General features: G+C 61.3%; 1 protein-coding gene across 13 annotated transcripts in view; it reads left to right on the top strand.

Annotated features, from left to right (window-relative positions):
* The window catches only part of Elfn2 (extracellular leucine rich repeat and fibronectin type III domain containing 2), a 72,580-nt gene that overhangs the window by 26,062 nt on the left and 33,322 nt on the right, over positions 1-13,196 (top strand). For 2 of the 13 annotated variants that reach the window (XM_063238497.1, XM_023565323.2), the window contains exon 1: positions 2,965-6,873. The exons of 10 other annotated variants lie outside the window; for them this stretch is intronic. The gene's annotated coding sequence lies outside the window, so the exon portion shown is untranslated. Of the gene's footprint in view, positions 1-2,964; positions 6,874-12,197; positions 12,870-13,196 lie in introns of those variants that run through there. One more of the 13 variants, XM_063238493.1, reaches the window with a different exon arrangement.

The following is a 13,196-nucleotide window of genomic DNA, read 5'->3' as shown; positions in this document are numbered from 1 at the left end:
GGGACAAAGAATGGAGCAGGGCCACCCTTTGATTTTCCAAGGTAAACCTGCCGGAGGCCCAGAGAGAGACAGGACTTGACTCAAGGTCACACAGCAGCTAGTGCTGGGAGCAGACCTGTGGACTTGGGGTTCTGGGTGCTGTCCCCCTCTGTGAAGGAGAGATGTGGTTATTTATCAGGGGAGTTTAATAATGAATGGAGTCGAGGTGTCTTTAATGCAGGCAGCAGGCCCCAAGTAGTAAGGGACCCTGTATTAATTCGGAAGTTAATGAATATGCAGGTGTTTCTGAATGATTAATGGGGCTCCCGGAGGCCCTGGAGAGGGGGCGCAGCGGCTGCTGATGGAATTATGAATATTGCATACATCTGGGACTCTGGGTAAACCGGGAGCAGGTGGGCATCAACGAAGCGGAGGACTCTGGTGGTCACAGAGGGCTGAAGAGGCACTCGGGCGAGCCCACGATGTCGTGGCTAAGTGCTCTCTCTGCCTCGCTGTGTGATCCTGAGTGAGTCACTTAACCTCTCTGGGCCTCCACTTCCCCATCCGCAGGATGATTCCTGGGGACCACAGGAGACAAGCCCTTCCCCCCGGGAGACAGGTGGTCCAAGAGAGCCAGTGAATTCCCCCGAGTGGGGCAGCGTTTTACGGTTTGTAAAGGGTCACCAATCGTGTGAGGGAAAGGAGAGGGGTCTGGGGGCCACCGCAGCTCAGGGAGGGCCGGTCACTGCCCAGGTCACCCACCAGCAAGGGCCAGGTCTGCACCCCTGCTCTGTGCCTATGGAGAGAGGCGGAGTGGAGGGCTCTCAGAGTACTGAGCCTGAACCTGGGAGTGGGGTGCCCTCTTGGTGCCTCAGTTTCTCCACCAGAGAAGGTCTGTCTACCATTCAAGTTCTGTAGAAGCTTTGTGAGAAACTGGGGTGCCGACCCCACCCCTGCCCCGACTCTGCACACATTGTTTGTTGAGTGCTTCGAGCTGCTGGACTGTGGTGTGTGGGTTTATCTCGGATCTGGAAGCTGTGGGTGCTAGGCCGCTTTAGCTGGGGCCCTTGGGTGTGTCCCTTGTCCTATCTCAGCCTCAGTTTCTTCATCCATCCAATGGGCATGACGGGACAGTGCTGTGTATCAAGTGTGCAGGGCCCAGGCCCTGTGGCTGGGGGCGGGAGGGCCATTTCCGGTCCCTTCCCTGGCCTCCTCTCTGCTCACCCTTCACTCCCAGGACGGGATGGAGCGGCTCACGGTGCCGGGCTGGGGCCGCAGTTTCCAGTGTGGGTTAGTGTCCGAGTCTCCCCCATCCTCAACAGTCCTCTGGTTTGGGCGTAGGGCAGAAGTGAAGCCGGGGTCCTGCGGTTCAAGCTGGGCTGGGGCTGGGGACCGTCCAGCTCCGTCTCCCCAGTGCACCCTCCGATCCCCGGCCAGGTCGTTTGGCTGCTGGGTCGCAGCTCCAGGAATGGCCGATCAGTGAATGAAGGAACGAATGAATGGATGGATGGACAGACGGATGGGTGAATGTTCCCGGCCTCGTTCCCTTTCTCTGTGCGGCTCCAGCCCCATGTGCGAGTGTGCTGGGAAGATCCGGGGAGGCGCAGCCTGCTTTGGGTCTCTCTCCTGCTCCCCAAGGTCTGCAAGGTGTGTGATTGAATAGGGTCTCTGTAATCTTGGCCACGGCGCTGTCCGCAGTCACAGACTGGCTGACGGAGGTCTAGAAGGGAAGAGGGCTGCAGGGCAGGGCTGGGGCTGGAACCCGCCTCGCGTGCCCGGCCCCGTGTCCCACCTGCCTATGTATTTATAGTCCTTACTGATCTATATTAGCACCAGGGCCCGTTCAGGCTCTGCAGTCTGAGATCTGAGGTCGGCTTTGAATGCTCTGGGGGGCTGCAGACTCAGAGCTCACCCCCACGGGGCGGGTGAACGCGGCTTCTCACCTTATGCTTCGCAGCCCCAGGCTCACGCTGGGCCCTTTGCCTGCAGTCTTTGGCAGATGTGGGGCCAGCCTTTGGGGCGACAGTGTCTTTGTCTGGGTCTGTTGTCACGCCTTGCTTCCCTCTAGCTCTACAGGAGACTGTATTTAGCACGCGATTGAGGGCATGTGCGAGCCAGCCCCCTCTCGGAAAGCCTCAGTGTCCCCATCTGTAGAATGGATGTAATGCCCACCCATCTCCGGCCCGGCAGGCTGTGTACCCTCTTGTGTCTCCTCTGGCCTCATGACGCGAAGTCCTCACATCCTGAGGGCCTGCAGTGTCATCCCCACTTGACAGAGGAGGCCTGTGTGGCCCCAGGGGCAGCGTGACTTACTGGCCGCTGCGCTGCCAGTCCGCTGGGGCGGAATTCGGACTCCTCTAAGTCTGAATGCCCCCACCTCGCAGACCCCCTCCCCAGGGCCCTTGGGGTCCTTGGGTGAGTCCAAGTCCTCACCCCACCGGCGTGGTTCCCGCCCTGGTCGCCATGGGAACAACTCACTAACTCTATGCTTCTCTTACAGAGCAGAGACGGCCGGCCGCCCTGAGCGCAATTCAATTCAACAGACATTTACTGAGCGCCTACTATGCGCCAGGCCTTGGGCTAGGCACTGGGGTGGGGTGGGGTGGAGAGAGGAAGGTGGGGTCCCGTCCTCAGGTAGCTCTGGGCCTGTGAGGAAGGGGCGTGGACAGACAGGCAAGGGCCCAACAGCTTGGCACCGAGAGAGCCGCGTGGAGGGCTAGGAGCAGTGGGGACGAGGGTTTAAGTGCTTCCCAGGACAGTGACTGTGCCTGGCCCGTGCCTCAGTTTCCCCACCTATAAAATGGGAGGAAGTGAGATGATTTCTAGGACCCTTGTGGGATCCCATGGGCCATGCATGCACCATGGGGGTAGGGACAGAGCAGGGAGGCCATCGCTCTGCAGAGGGGAGGTTGTCCCCCCACCAGGCTTCCCAGAGGAGGAGGAGGAGGAGGAGGAGGAGGAGGAGGAGGAGGAGGAGGAGTGAAGGTTGAGACTTCAGGGCCCGAGACAGGTGGGATTGGCTCCCCTGGCTCCCCTGGCTCAGGAATGCACAGGAAAGGTCTGGGAGACAGGTAGGGGACGCCCCTGAAACCTCGAAGGGTCACGGTCGACGGGTGAGAGGTGAGCTAGAGAGGGGTTTGAGGGCCACAGGTAGGACTGTAAGCTCTGTCCCGGGGCAGTGGGAGCCACGGAATGCTGCTGAGGGAGAGCCAGAGACAGATGGTCCCGCACTGCCCCTGCACTCCTGGGGTCCATTCCCCCAGGGCCCTGCAGCTGAGTGGCCGTGGTGGCATCAGCACTGTGCTGGGCACTTTCCACGCTAGTCCTCACGCAGGCCCATCCGTCAGTGGACACTACTGGGCCCCATCCACAGAGGGGACACTGAGGCTCAGAAGGGGAAGCTACTTGCCAAGGTCATGCTGTGAGCCCCGAGGCCCCCATGCTGAGGTCATCTCTGTTCTGCCTTTCCCAAGGCCTCTGGGTGCTTGCCAGAGTCAGGTTTGGGAAGGGGGTAAAGGTAGGAAGATTCCTCAGATGTTAGCAGGGCCAGCTTTCTCCAGCACCCGAGCTCCTTCCCACTTTACAGATGAGCACACTGAGGTCCCCAGGGTCACCCTGCTGGGCCAGGGCTGAATTTGAGTGAGAGACAGCGTAGGGCAGGAGCCTATCTTCTCATCTGACTGAGGCTGGAGGGTTCCAGTCTTTGAGACCTGTGCAGAAGAGGACGCCCAAGGCCCTCCCCAGGGAGTGGGAAGGGCTGGCATTGGTGTCACAGACCTGGGTTCAAATCCTGGCTTTGTCTCGGATGAGCTGTGTGGTGGTGTGCAAGTCATGAAGTCCTCTGGGCCTCGGTTTCTTTATCTGCAGCAGGGAACACAGACCTCTCCCTTCTGTCATTAGCACGCTTTTACTGAGCACATGCTGGGGGCCGGGTGCCAGGCTGTTCCCTGGGGGAGGCAGCCAGCAGTCGTGGATCCCGGGCCGAGGACGGAGACCAGGGGCCGTGGGAACCCAGCCAGGTGAGGGCAGGGAGGGAGGCAGGTGCCAGCTCCCGCAGAACCTCGTGGGTGGGCTTTATGTGTTGGAATTTTCCTGGAATCAGCTGTGAGTGCCACGCTCAGGCTAAGAGTGTAGAAAGCGGATCCAGGCTGGGGGCCGGGTGCAGTTGGGCATCAGAGACAGCTTGGCGAGGTGCTAGAAACGGGGCAGAACCAGAGCACCCATAGTAGCATGGTGGACACAGAGGCCCCCCGGGTGTGGGCTGCTGGGCGGACGGGCCAGTGGGCTGGGAAGAAGCCAGTCAGGGCCAGGTGGGTAGCAGGCTGGGTGTCCAGGCCTAGATGGGGTGAGGGTAGAGGGTGGGTGAAGTTCTAGGTGCCAGGGAGGAGCCAGGGACGTGGCTGTTGAAGTGTGGTCAGCCTGGGGCTGATACAGAAGCCTTGGGAGGGGCCGAGATGGTTCTAGAGGAAGCAGTTTGAGAGGGACAGAGCTGGGCCCAGGGCCTCCCCAGTGCGTAGAGTCAGGGAGTGCGGGAGAGCCAGGCGCGGGCCCTCTGCCCAGGGTGACAGTGTTTTCTAGGAGGACGCGGCTGGGCTTGGGTCTGCCGGAGAATCTGAATTCCAGGAGTTGTGGAGGGTGGGGTGCGGGTGGCTGGAGGGAGGGCTGAGCTCCTGTCTTCTCCCAGAAGTCAGCACCTAAGTCTGTCCCCAGAAAGAGGAGGCCCCAGGGAGGAAGGTGTTTGCCAAGGAGGCAGAAACATTTGCATGCATAACAAGGCCGAAGTGAGGGAGAGAAAAAGGGGGGGGGAGAGAGAGAGAGAGATGAAAAGAAATTACCATACATCAGGATCTTGTTATTCAACCTAATTTTCAAAGGACCACAGCTGTCGCACTGAGATAATCCGTTAATTATAACAGCCATCGTGCTTTGGCAATGGGAGAGAAACCGAGGCCGGGAACAGGCTGAGTGGATGGAGCAGGCCTGCGAGGGCCTGGACCTCAGGGAAGGGGCAGGGCAGGGCCGAGGGGCTGCTCTTGGGGGTCAGGTCTCAGCCTTCCTCACTGTAATGGTTACAGCCATGGACGGCGAGGTCCTACACGTGCCAGGCGGGTGCCAGGCTCCTGGTCGGGGTCAGGAGGTATCTGCAGCAGCTGACTTTACTGAGCAGTTACTATGTGCCAGACCCTGCTCTGTGGCTGTTCCCTCTGGCTGGTCTCCTTCCTGCCCATTTTACTGGAGAGGAAACTGACACGCAGCAGCCTGCCAGGGCGATGGTTAAATGGGCAGCCTGGATTAGTGGGGATGTGGTCGTAAGGAAGGGCCAGTTTCACTGAGTCGGTCACCAGGCGTTGGTGGACGTGGAGCTGACATCGTCCAGGGCCCCCTGGTTTTGCCCAGCTAGCCATGGCCAGAGTCACCGGTGCACCCCCCCCCCCCGGCGTTTCCGGGGCCGAGGCAGCCCCTGGGCCCTGACAAGAGTCCCCTTGTTCTCAGAGCTGCAGCTGCGGCCCCCACCGGAGTGGCACCCGCCCTTCAGAGCCTCACAGGCTGGGCCGAGGAGAAGGTTTCCCACTGGCCAGGAGCCTCGTGCAGTGCAGACCCCTTGTGACCCTGGCTGGAGGTGGTGAGGAGACAGGTCTCTGGGCTGTGGCCCTGGGTTGGGTCCCTCAGCCCGGCCAGCAGGACGCCAGGGTGCAGGGCCCTAGGGCCTGGTTAGGGAGCAGGAGCACAGGCAGTGTGAGGGGAGCTGGTGAGGAGAGGGGCTGTCCCAGACCCCGAGATCCCTGTGGCTCTCTGCCCAGCAGCAGGCCTCGGCCTCTGGGGCTAGAAGTTCCTGTTCGGACCCAGCAGGGACCCCAGACTTGACCCTGTAGGGTTCAGAGTAAGAGCAGGCCCCACAGACTGCCAGACAGGTCTGAGAGGCGCTGGGGTGCTCTCCTGACTCGGGGTCCTCAGGTCTCGGAGTGCTTAAAACCATGGAGAAGTGTGACCCAGGGGTGGAGACTCAGCAGCATTCGGGAGCCCAGAGTCCCAGATGTACCCTGTGTGCTCTCAAGTGCCACGCTCAGTGCCAGGGACCCTGAGAAGGGCAGACCCACACTGTCAGTGTCCCAGAGCCCTCGGCCAGGAAGGATGAAGCAGGGTGGGGGAGCCTGTGCGCCCCTTGGGTCCCAGAACGGGAGGCTCATGGAGTCCCCCATGCAGGTGGGGAGTTAGTTGTTCCCCCTCTGCAGGAGCCCAAGACCAGGACACCCTATGCCAGGGAGCCAGGGTGGAGGGTGGGGCCCTCGCTCTGCCCTGTATCATACAGACCCAGCGCAGCTACAGTTCACGGAGTTGTCAGTGGATTCTGGAAGGAGGTTTTGAATATAGGCAACTAACAATGAAAAGTGTAATCCTTGTCTGGAGTTGCCGGGGTGCCCCAAAATCTCATGAGCAGGGTCTGACGCTGTCTGTGGAGGGGAAGCCACTGAGTAGCAGTTGGAGGACCTCAGTTTCCTCTTCTGTAAAGTGGGTACAGTGATAGCTCTGACTCTAGGGCTTATACTGAGGACTGAGTGGACATAGGAGCTGGGAGGTGTCTAGGCCCCAGGACAACTGTCCTGCTTGCTGGCTCCTCCTCGGAGCCTCTGAGCTCTGAGCTCTCAGCCCCAAACCCCATTCTCCCGTGGGCTCTGACCTGTTGCTCTGGCTGGGGACAGCCCTGAGGGTGTGGGAAGGCAGGGAGTAGCCAACAGGACGATGGAGGCGGAGGCAGGGCTGGGGTGGGCCTAGCCAGCGCCTGGTACATAGTAGGTGCTCCATAAATGTTTATTGAATGAATGAATGGAGGCCATGCAGGCAGAGGCAGCCGTGGTGCACAGGCACTGGTGAAAGCGGGTCCAGTGGAGACTGGTGAGTAGCGCCCAGGGGCTGCCACTGCGCCAGGTGGGGGAGGACAGGCCAGGTGGGGTGAGGGCACGGGTCAAGGGTGAAGTTCAGGTGGGGAGAGGGCAGGGATCAGAGCGGGTAAAGGTCAAGTGGGGAGATGGTAGGGGTTTTCAGGGGGTAAAGATCAGGTGGAGACAGGGCAGAGGTCAGGGGGCAAAGGTCAAGTGGGAAGAGGGCAGGGGTCAAGGGGTAAAGGTCAGATGGGGAGGGGTCAGGTGTCAGGTGTAAAGGTCAAGTGGGAAGAAGGCAAGGGTCAGGGGGTAAAGGTCAAATGGGAAGAGGGCAGGGGTCAAGGGCTAAAGGTCACGTGGGAAGAGGGCAGGGTGTTGCGGGGAGGCTGAGTCAGAGGGGAGGTGGAGTTCTGGGGAGGAGAGGTGAAGGCCAGGTGTGCGTAGGAAGTCTGAATAGCTGGGTGGGCTCTGGGAGGCAACCCTTGGGGTGGCATCAGGGTGGACTCTGTCACAGGGTTCCCTTGGCGGTGGGCTGTCTGCTGTCCCCTGTGCCTGTAGTGGTGGACGAGAACAGGTAGCCAGTAGCTGGGCATGGGCTGGCCATTCAGGGCTGGCCTCTGGTCAGGCGGAGCAAGTCTGTGTCTTCTTGCTATCCCTTCTGCTGGGCTGGGTGTGGTTAGGTGCCAATGACAACTGTGATGCCCTGGGAGCGGGGAGCCGTGGGCACCCGTGAGTCCCGCTGGCCTAGGGGACAGTGGCAGAAGCTTGACAGGGGGCTCCCAGCAAGCCAGAGACACTCATGCGCACTGCTCTTCTCCGAACAGATGAGGAACCGAGGCCCAGCGAGGTAAGGTGCTGGCTTGCTGGAGGTCACACCAAAGCCAGGCGCTGAGGCGTCGCCGACGTGGGCCGGTACCTCTTAGAGGGGCCCTCCGCACAGGGCCCCAGCCCCAGGACCAGGGTCAGCAGGCCCAAGCCTCAGCGTCCCCTCCCTGCCACTGTCGTCTTCCGCTGTCGTGAGGCAGCTGGCAGCTCTGGGGACGGGGGCCCGTCTTCCTGCCTCACCGAGGTGGGAGGACCGTGGCTGGCTGGACCGCAGGTGCCTCCCACCCAGAGTGGGGCTGCCTGGCTTGGGTCTGCTCTTCATGTCCCTGTGGCGCAGTGTGGCCAGGGCCTGCTGGCTCTGCAGGGTGACACAGCCTGGGTTGGACGCTGAGGCCAGCTCCCCGGAGGCCTGGAGCAGCTGGTGCGAGGGGCTGAGGGTAATGAGACCTGATGGAATGGGGTGCCGGGACAGCAGCTTGGGGGAGACCCAGACGGACCTGGCCCTAGTGGCCCAAGGACGTCCTGTGGCACTGGGGCCGTGTGGGGTGCGTGTAACGGGGCCGGGGGTCTGGTCTGGTTGACGTCTAGGACAAGGTAAGGACACAGCACTGTGCGCTGACAGACTGCAGGGCCAGACAGCGGCAGTGAGTGCCGCTCGCTGCTCAGACCAGGCTGGTGACAGCGTAGGAGGGACCTGGACCGCGGGCTGGAGCCGGGTGGGCGGGGCTGCATGCCGCAGCCTGGCACAGCAGGTGGAGTCGTGGGACTGTTTAGCTCAGGTGAGGGCAGCAGTAACAGACCCACAGCCTGGGAGGGGCCGCGTGGGGATGTCGGTCTCTTCCCAGTGGCTTCAGACAGCAGGCAGGGCCCGAGAAAAGAGGCATACAGAGGCTTTACCAGAATCAGACTGTGAGAAGGGAGGGAGTGGTCCCAGGCAGGTACGGAGCGCCCCCTGGCTAGAAGTGTGCAAGTGTGAGAAATCGTCCCTGCCTGTCAGCTCTGGTGCTGTGACCTGGGGTTCACTGCTGCACCTCTCTGAGCCTCAGTTTCCTCATCTGGAAGATGGGCAGTAGCAGAGGGGCACATCACCAGCACCCTATGTGGGTGGGGCTCCCCTGATTGCCCCCCCCCATATGTTCCAGGTGCTCTCCCTGGTCTCCAGCCCCGAGCTGGCATTCCCACACCCCGTGCTCAGCCCTGGCCCAGGCTCACATGGAGAGCAAGATAAATCTTGCTTTATTTCTCTGCTGGGAGCCTAGTCAGGGGAGAGGGGTAAAAGATAAAGAACTGAGAGAGGCCAGGTGGAGTGCCATGAGGGCACCAAAGCCCAGGTTGAGTGCCCAGGGAGTTAGCCCAGATCTGGTGTCCAAGACAGCGTAAGAATATTTGCCCTGAGATCTGAATGAAGTAAGATGATGAGAACACTGGGGGAGAACATTCCAGGCAGAGAGCCTGGCATGTGCAAAGGGCCCGGGGTGAGTGCTGCTGGCCTGGAATAAGCACTTCCTGACTGATAGGGCAGTCAGTCTCTGGAGGCTTATGAACAGTCCTTACACTTTCTTGTGACAGCAAGGGGAGCCCCCATCCCACCATGGCCAGTACTTGGACAGTGGCTGCCAGGAGTCCAGCCCTTCACAGGACACAGAGGAGACTTAGTTTTCTCATCTGTCAGAAGAGACTCCTGCCCTGCATGCAACCTGTCTGCACTCTGTCCTGGGTTTCCTGGGAGTCTGAGTGGCAGTCACCTTGCCACACAGGAGAGAAATTGAGGTGCAGACAGGGCCTGCCCCCCCCCCCCGTAAGGTCTCAGAGCTGGGCAGCCCCACATCTGCCTTGCTCATCCGGGCTCCATCCGCCTGCGGCCAGGCCCAACTCATGGCCCACCCTGCTCTGTGCATCCCCCTGTGTAGACCGAGGTGGTGGAGGGCGGGAGGGACTGAACCCAGAGCCCTTCCAGCTGAGCCTGCAGTGGACCTTGGAGGTGGCAACCCAGAGTCCCCTCAAACCTGGACCCAGAGTCCCCTCAAACTGGACCCAGAGGCCCCAATCTTGGGAAGATAAAGTCACACTAATCCCGCAGCTTGTGTCTCCCACACAGCCATGCCGGTGAGGGCCAGGGGTCATACATACTACTGTCCCTGGGTTAGTTGGGGAGAGCCCGTGTCAGGGGACAGTAAGGTCCCTGAGAGGACTCAGAGTTGTCGCATCAGGATCCCTCACTGCCCCGCGGACCTGGGACTGCACTGCTCCCAGCCTGACATTTCATCCCGACCGGGTGCCTTCCGGTCTCAGCCTCAGTTTCCCCTCTGTGAGGCTGGGAGTGGGTGGAGCCAGGGCTCCTCAGTCTTCCAGCTTGGAGGCTTTAGGGTTCTGAGTGCACAGGGACCAAATGGCCCCTGGCAGGTGGATTCACCCTCCAGGCGTATACCCACCAGGGGGCATTTGCCCAGTGGCTCAGCGGTCCTGGCCCTCAGGCGGCCTGTGCCCACCGGTCTCCCACTCTTTTCTCTCTCTCTTGTCCAAGGATGTCCCTACCAGAGGGGATGCCACCCAGCCTGGCACTGGCCAGCCTGGCAGCCGGAGCTCTGGTCTCTGCCAGCACTGGCTGATCTGGGGTGCACCACCTGCCAGCCACCGGCTTCCCTTTCCCTGCATGGCCTGGTGCCTCCCAGGCCACCTGGGTACAGTGGCGTCTACCATGGGGCCGGCTTTGCAGCAGCTGCTCCCGCGGCTTGCCCTCCCGCTGGCTGGTCACAGGCTGCATTCGGGGCTCAGCGGGCCCCTGCCATCTGTCTCCCTGCCCGTCCCCTCCTCTGCCCCCGGATCTGCCGTCTTGTGGTGGAGGTTTCTCTCCCGCAGACCCTGCTCTCCAGCTGTCTCCATTTCACTCCTCTCTGCCCGCCCCCCGCAGCTCGGCGCCCCCAGCATGTGTGGTAAAGCAGGCCCTCGAGGGGGCAGGAGAAGACCATGACCTTGCCTGTTGACCCTGGATCCTCGCCTCAGCCTGATCAGACCCACGCTGCACCCCCTCCCTGTTCATCTGCCCCTGAGTGGGTGAGCAGCTGGGCCAGGGCCCAAGTGCTGCTGTCAGCGCCTTTTTGGCCTCCTTGTCCCCTCCCTGGCTGTGTCAAGCCTCAGTGAGGGGTGGGCAGGCAGCCCAGGGACAGGGACAGGGTGGCTGACGCACACGGGATGGGGCAGGAGCCTCCCCTCTGTGTGAGTCACAGGGCATGCAGGAGCTGGGCCCCGGCCCAAGCCGTCATGCGGAGCAGGACAGAGGCCACCAGCACGGTCACCTTGAGGGTGGGGAACGGAACTCAGTGTCCAGGCTGGGGGGACCCACGATCCCTGCTTGCCCTGGAGAGGGGACGGGAGAGGTGGGTTGGGGCCTCAGTACACGGTGCTGGCTTGCGCAGCACAGAAGTTAGGAGGGGTGGACCAGGGTGCCGGGTGTGACCAAAGTGGCGCATGTCACACAGACCGCAAGTGGGTCCCCACCTGTGTTCCCAAGAGGCCGCTGGCCCCGTACCTTTGTGCCCTGCATACCCCTGCATGTGCTCCTGTGGCTGACCACGTGTTCACATGTCCTGTGCATGCGCACCCACGCGTGCTCCCAGGCCTGCCTGTGCACTGTCTCCTTGCCCCCATCAGCGCATCCTTGTATCCTGCCCTGAGCTGGCTGCACACCTGCACGAGCACCTGCACACACATGCAGTTCCCAGACATCCCCAGGAGGAGGAGGGGCAGGCCAGGGGCTCCTGGATCCCACAGCTGTGAGCGTGGGGACTCAGCTTCCGCCAGTAAGCCTGGCTGCCTTGGGCGGGGAAACTGAGGCCCAGAGAGGGTGAGGACTGACCCTATGAGCCACACTGTCCCAGAGCCAAAGTCTGTCCAGCCTTGAAACCTTTGTGTGGCCTGGCCAAGGACAGCGATGGTGTCTGCCCCCTGCCACCTCATGATGGCCCTGCCGGGTGTGGGAGGTGTGAAGCCAGCCCAGGAGGTTCCAATCCGTCCAGCCTCAGACCTGGCACTGGTCATAGACCCAGGGGGCTGTGTGGATACGCTGTCACCTGCCACCTTCTCAGCCAGCACTGTCCATTCTGAACTTCCTCTGGGTCCTTCCCCACACTGTCCACCCTCTGGGGCGCAGGGCTGTAAATTGGTTTTGCCTTAGCAGCGCAGGTCCGACATCCCCGTCCCCCCAGCACACTCCTTCCTGGAGTTTCCCAGGGGAAGGAGTCGGGGAGGAGGAGGCAGGGCCCACGAGGGGCCTCTGGCCTTCCTTTTTAAACACGGATTTCTCTGGCCTCGCCCTCGCTTTCTGGGCCCCTTTGAGGGCAGAGGGAGCCGGAACTGGACCGTCTGTGTCTAGGGCATGGGGTGGGAGTGGGGGCTGGGGCTGGGCCTGGCCAACATGGTGTGTCTAGTCTGCTAAGGGACCTGGTCATACCTCTCCTGGGCCTGGGACTCAGTGTGCCTACTTGGAAAGTAAGGGTTAGCTCAGATAGTCTGTGGCTATGGCCCTGTGCTGCCCGTGTCTTGGAGATGGATGGTGTAAATCACCTTGTTTCTTCCCACATCGACTGGGCCCTGCTCTGTGGATTGGGAAGCAGTCATCGACAGGTGTGGATGGCCTGGCTAGGCAGCTGGGTAGCCGGGGCCCTGGGCTTGCTGGACCCTGCCCTGGGCTCACTGTGCCTGGGAGCCTTGATCCTGGCCTAGGCTGTGCTGTGTCCCTTGGGGCAAGTCCTTGTCCCTCTCTGAGCCTCTGACTCTCCAGCGGAGGAAGCAGATGTGGAGGTTTGGCTAGGCTGTTTCAGAGGTCTGAGGCTCCCCTTTTTGGATGAGGGGTCCCTCCTGGAAAGTACTCCCCGGGCGATGACCTTGGGGAGTATCTCTAGGTCCCCTGCCTCTTACCCTCCTCCACTTGGCTCAGCTGGGCCTGTGGGGTGAGCTCTCCCACATCCTCCCTCCACAGAGACCCCAGCCTCTGCGCCCCCCCTCTGAGGGGGACCCACAGCCACTACACTCTGCTCCCCTCCCCCATGGAAGCTGAGACAAGGGAATTATTTTTGGAACAAGAGCAGTTACACAACAAATGAATTATTTATCTTTGGGCATGGAGAAAGGAGGCATTTTGCTGGGCTTCTTAATTCTTTTTCTGGATTTGGGGTGCCCACCTGGGTATGTGGACCTGTGCATGTGTCTGTCTATCGGGTACACAGATGGTAGGGGTGTGTGTGTGTGTGTGTGTGTGTGTGTGTGTGTGTGTGTGCGCGCCAGGCTGTGTCCATGTGTGTGTGCGCGCCAGGGTGCGCTGCCTTGTGGGGACCACGTGCAGGGTGGCGGGTGTGTGCACACCAGTGTCCTGGATGTGTGTGTGTGTGCGTGTGTGAGTGCACCTGACTCCCTTCCGTCCAGGCTCCTGTCTCTGTCCTTGGTCCTCAGGATGCCACTAATCTCTATCTCACTGCTTCCCCCAGACCCTCCCCCACCCTGCCACCTACCTGC

The sequence above is a fragment of the Cavia porcellus genome, unplaced genomic scaffold (assembly GCF_034190915.1).
Source record: "Cavia porcellus strain 051 isolate PalLab524CR breed Dunkin Hartley unplaced genomic scaffold, mCavPor4.1 scaffold_27, whole genome shotgun sequence".
In the NCBI taxonomy this organism is placed as follows: domain Eukaryota; kingdom Metazoa; phylum Chordata; class Mammalia; order Rodentia; family Caviidae; genus Cavia; species Cavia porcellus.
Note: the sequence above shows the minus strand (reverse complement) of the source record. Positions and strands in the feature narration are given on the sequence as shown.